Raw genomic sequence first — 6,000 nt, forward strand, 5'->3', positions numbered from 1 at the left:
GCCCAAGAGTCATACTCATGGATCAACCAAGCCCAAATCCAACTAATTGGGCCCAAGAGCCAGACACCTGGTTTAACCAAGCCCAAGCCCATAAGCCCACCTGAGAACTCTATAAATAGAGAAGCTCTCTTCATTTGTAGGAGGTCAACAATTCGAAATTTCAGAGAGCTTAGAGAGAATTCTCTACAATCAGAAGACTTTTTGACTCCTGAAGCTAACCACGCTTGAAGATTGAAGTCCTTTAAAGATACAAGCATTATGAAGACTGAAGTCCTTTGAAAATACAAGCATTCTGACTACGCTTGAAGACTGAAGTCCTTTGAAGATACAAGCATTTTGAACATGCTTGAAGACTGAAGTTCTTTGAAGATACAAGCATTATGAACACGCTTGAAGACTGAAGTCTTTTGAAGATACAAGCATTCTTCCAAGACTCGAAACTCAAGACCGACAGCTGCACTATTCGCACTACAAATATATTTGTGTCCATTGGATATAACCAATCAATAGTACGATGACCCTCATAAAATTGCTCGTAAGTACACCTAGGCCAAATTATTGTTTTGCCTCTGTAGTTACCTCTAACTTCTTAAGTACCACTTATCCCTTTAATGAATAATAGATCATAGTTCTACTATGACTAAATCCCTATCGGGCTAGGAGAGAGTGTGGCACCATATTGTTCAAGACCCGGAATTAGTCCTTAAGGGAGCAATTTATCTACTTACCCATGCTTCGGGGAAGGAGTGAATTCCATCTTGTGTAGTTGAGTTCCCAGTTCCCCAATTAGACGAATCCCCAAAATGGTAGGTATGTTGAGTCAACGATATGGCCACTCTCACCCATACAAATCAAAGGACCGCCCTCATAAGTAGGAGTTCACAACTCATTTAGGATTTAGGTCATGTTACCTATGGTCATCCTAGTCAAATGAAAGCCTCTATTATGAACGACGTTATATAATGAGACTAAGCATTTCGTGGTTCAGTCTTATACAAACTCCTTTGTATAGAATATCCTCGCTCGCATGTCTGATACATGAATGATCAGGATCAGATCATTTGTAGCACTTTACAACATTTGTACCATCTACAAAGTAGGCCATACTCGTAGTGTTACCAGGATAAGATACCCAACCTTATCCATATACTACAGATCATTTAGGTCATCACTTAAACATGATCCACCTGTATGTCTCCACATACATGTTTAAGTTACAACGATAACCGTGTATGTTAGTTTATTGGTTTGTGGTTAATGCAACTAAAATATCACATATTTCATAGACAAAGTGAATAAAATATCATATATTATAAATCACATACAAGTTTGTTCATACAAGGTTTACAAACTATAGGACCCTACGAGATTTAGAACATCAGCCCCAACAATACCAGCCCCCGAGGTTCCGACAATTCAATGGAAAGGGTAACCTGTGATGGAATACAAAAGCATGCAACCAAAGCAAACAAAATCAATAAGTACTCTAATTACATTTAATTTGAGTTTTAAAAACATGCTTTTGCAAGAAAAACACAAGGGGGTTTCTATTCACATACCTTTGATGAATTATCCCTTATCCAAGCTACTTTTTATGTTAATTCAGCTCCAAATCGACAGTGAACCACCAAGAGATCTTCTTTACTATTCTCAACCTTGAATTTGAGTGAATTAGGTGAAGAAATTTCTGGGTTTGAAAGGGAGAAGAAAATGAACTTGCAAGACTGATTTCTCTAGCTCCATCTCTCCCTTTTTCTTCATTATTCAATGTTTTTAATCACTGAATACATGCAAGCAACTTCAACAACTTCATTGCTAGCAGCTGCTTCAATAATTGAAGTGGGATTTTTGTATGCTTGCAGGAAGAACACCTCCTACTTGAGGTGTTTGTGGGAAAAACTCACTTAATCCAATTTTTTCAAACTTTCATTTCAAAATTCAATTAATTCAAAAATTAATTAAAAAATGATTTGATTAATTCATAATTAATCAAATCCAAAATATCAAAAATCTAATTTCTTAAATTGAATTTAAAATTGGAATTTAATTTGATTTTTAATTAATTAATTAATTTAATATCAAATTAATCACACACCTAATTTTAAACATGAATCCTATTCATGTAATTAATATTTAGATCAATATTTAAATATTATAAACTCTCCAATTCTGTTTAATTTCAATAAATTAAACATTAATTATATTGAATATAATTAAACAAACCCTAATTTGATTTTGAACTTATTTAAATTCAAACACTAATTTAATTTGAACAATTCAAATTGATATCATTCCAAATTCACCCAATTTATTAATTCAAAGCGTTCATGTTTTATGAGCTAGTAGATGAACCTTATGGACCTACAGATCATGAGCTCCAACGATTAAGATTAATTGGCTAAAACTCTTTAGTCTGAATTAATCAGTATTCGTTAACTATCAAGTCACACCACTATAGCTCGATAGTTTCACTCTCCTCATTGTAGATATATTTGTATCCACATGATTTAACCATAATCAATAATTCGACCTTTCACAGGTTGTTCGTAATAATGGTTGGGTCAAGATATTGTTTTACCCCCGATATTACGTCTTGCTCCTTAAATTCCTACTGATCCTTGTAAGCGCATAATGCGATGATGCAATGATATGTGATACTACTTCTAGATATATGCGTTATTAACGAAATGCTTGTAGTATGCTATGCGTTGTCACAAGTTTCCTTGCGTTGAAACCAAGTATAATTCCACCGCAAGTTTCTCGGAGTGATCCGAGGTCGAACACAGGGATTGTTTTAGGTTAATTGTGTTACATTCGTGATATATGCGACTGGGCCTTTTTCAATTTAATAAAAGTGAGGTTTGTACATGCGATAAAGTAAAGTCATGCGGTAAAGTAAAATTGCGATAAAATAAAGTTTGCAGTAAAATAAAGTGCTATAAAAGTAAACCTAAGCTATGGTGATACAGGATATAGGTTACATGATACATGATACTGAGTTTGAGACTGACTGTGAAGATTATACAAAGAATCGTGTTATGTGGTGGCAAGGTTTTATGTACGAAGCAGAAAGAGAAAAGATAATTAGTACAAACATCGCAAGTTCATTAATTGCATTAAAGATATAACTACGGTTCTGCTTTCCCTTGGCGTACACCTCTTGGTGATCGGCCGTATTCCCACATCTCTGTGGTGAAACAGGGATGAACGTAATGAACGCAAGGTTGCTTCCATCTCTAGAGGTACTTCTCGCTATAGTTAACACATTCTTCTAAGCTAATCTCGATAGATCAGAATGACATCTTCACTTCTGCTCTCACAGGTGAAGATGCCGTCTAGCATGCTCTAGCTAAACATATTTATTTATTTAGCACAAATTAATTTACTTGTTTGTTCATTCTAATTACCAAGGGATTAAGAAAATATCGTGGAGAAAGCGATTCATGGAGGAACGGAGGTAGACAAAAATATGGAGATGAAAATGATCATGACATTTAATTATAGAATCAAACGTCTGATACATGGTGTGAATGATTTAGACTAAGAAAATGAGAAACAATTGATGATAGAGATAGAAACAAATACAGAAGAGTGCCAACGTCTTGACACAGATCTGGATGGAGAAATCGCTTACCGGCGTACGAAGTGAATGGAAGAATGAGCGTCCCTCTCAGGCTTGCTCAACCAGTAAAGTTGATCTAGGTACAGAGCTTCACGGCGGGGATTTGAAATGATTCGCCCTGAGACTCACCTCTCGGCCTTGCCTCTTTTCTTCCTGGATCTTCTCCGATCAGCACTCAGATCAGCATCTCTCTCAATATACAAATATCAAAATAGCCTCGTATCAAGTATATCTTTCAGTAAATTCTCTGAGGGTATTTATAGATGAATGCTCTGACTCTCTGCCGTGTGGTCCTCACTTTATTGTTATGGAAATTCCAAAAATGGTGGAATAAATATTCCTTCTGTGATGCAATTCGTCGAAAATGACAACGGTTAGTTGTACATGTGTCAAAATCCTCCACGATTGCGTTGCTCATTTGCATCTTTAATCGTTTGCTTGCATGCAGTGTTGTTTTTTATTACCGCATGCGGTTGAAGTTGCATTGATCGCAAAGCTCTTGATCGATTGTCGCATGTGCCATCATTGCGTTAATCATCTATTCATTCCTGAATGATGGGCGCAATGCGACATAGATGCGTTGTTCTCTTCTCTTGAGCCATGAACGCATGCGGTGACTTGATTTCCTGCAAAACAGACTTGAAATATTCTTTTCTACCATCGCAATGATGTCTGTGGGTGTATTGACAACAATTTATAATTCTTGCATTTCTTAGCCAATTTCCATACAATTGACGCAACTTACCTCTCTTTTAACCGCAATATCTAAATAAAGCAGTATAAATAACTTGTATTTCTACAAGTTATCACACCCCCAAATTTAGATATATGCTTGTCCTCAAGCATATCTTCTACTAAGGGAATAATGCTCAATTCCTATCATAAATTTTGCGTCGATTGGTTGCTTCGAATGCTCCACTTAGGCAATATTACTTGACAACACAATTTCCTTCTATCCTTGCTAATTCATATCAAAGCCTTACTTTATTCTTCGATGCTACAAATTTCTACTAAAAAATGCTTTTCTAGTTTTAAAAAGAATGTTTACCTCTTCTTGTCAAAACAACTTGATGTTTCTGGATGCGGTGGTCAAACTTTGCGTCATTTATTAGAGACTGTTTGTCATGGTTACACTCTTCATTTTGGCTTGTTCCCACGGGTGTCATGCGAACATCCAACTACGGTTGTATGCCAATCTCAACTTTAACTCATGAATTTCAGAGGAGTTGTCTCTTGCTTCTTTTATTTTTCTTTTGTATTTTTCTCTTTTCATATTGCGTTGCTCTTGGAAACTCACCTTCGTTTTGGTTTGCTCCCACGGGTGTCATGCGAACATCCAACTACGAGCAGGCTTCTTTCACAACTTAACTCTTATCAGGTTGGGATTTTTTTTAAGTTTTCCCTTGCGCTGACATTAGAGTTTATATGAAAATATATTTTTTTTGAGATGATAAATGAATGCATTTTTCTTAATGACCGCATACTTTTGATCTCATCTGCTCAGACCTTCTCCACCCCGAAATTTAGAGATGCACAAGGTTCTCATTGCGTTGTTTGGACAAAATAGACAAACACTTAGATAAAATTTCAAAAAGAAGGTTTGAGCAGAATTTTGAAGGGTAAAAGGTAAAGCATTGCTAAGCTACGAATTACCTAAGTGTTAGTTAGAAATTACAAAGTATGGGAAATGTTTCTAAGTGAATTCATATTATACATCATGACAGCACAATGCATAACGCAAAAAGAAAGATTAAGAATATTGCATAGTTGACAAAGGATGATAAAGAAGAGGCACAGACATATAGAGAGAATTGCTACTTAGTTGTATTGAAAATTAGCTAAGTATACAAATAATTACAAATAACGCAATACTAAAATTTTGGCTTGTACAAAGAATCAAAGAATTTAATTAAACAATGAATGAAATAAAGATAAAAGAATGGCTGCAATAAAAATTAAATTGTAAAAATTTTTGAGAAGCAGGAGGTTCTGGAGGAGGGTTCGGATGTGGTACTTGAGGAGCTTCTTAAAAAATCAGATACTGTCTGAGATGCAAAGGTACCATGGGTCCATGAAGATATGTTGTCAGAAAATTAAAGTACTCATGATTTTGCTCCACTAGCTGTCTTTGATGCAGGTGGATCGTAAGAATGGTGCGCTGAATATTGATTAACACCTGCCTTGTCATGGTAGAACTACGTTGTAAATCGTCGACTCGCTCAATTACCGCATCAATTCTCAGGCCGAAGAAGGCTTGTTGCTGAGAAAAGAGTTCTTGCTGTTGGGAGAAGAGTTGTTGTTGTTGGGCAAGAAGGGATCTCATATCTGCTAACTCAGTAGCTAAGGAAGCAATGGTCGTTTGTGCCTGCGATGCCTCG

The sequence above is a fragment of the Benincasa hispida genome, chromosome 4 (genome assembly GCF_027475165.1).
Source record: "Benincasa hispida cultivar pf3 chromosome 4, pf3_genome.v1.1, whole genome shotgun sequence".
NCBI classification, from domain to species: Eukaryota; Viridiplantae; Streptophyta; class Magnoliopsida; order Cucurbitales; family Cucurbitaceae; genus Benincasa; species Benincasa hispida.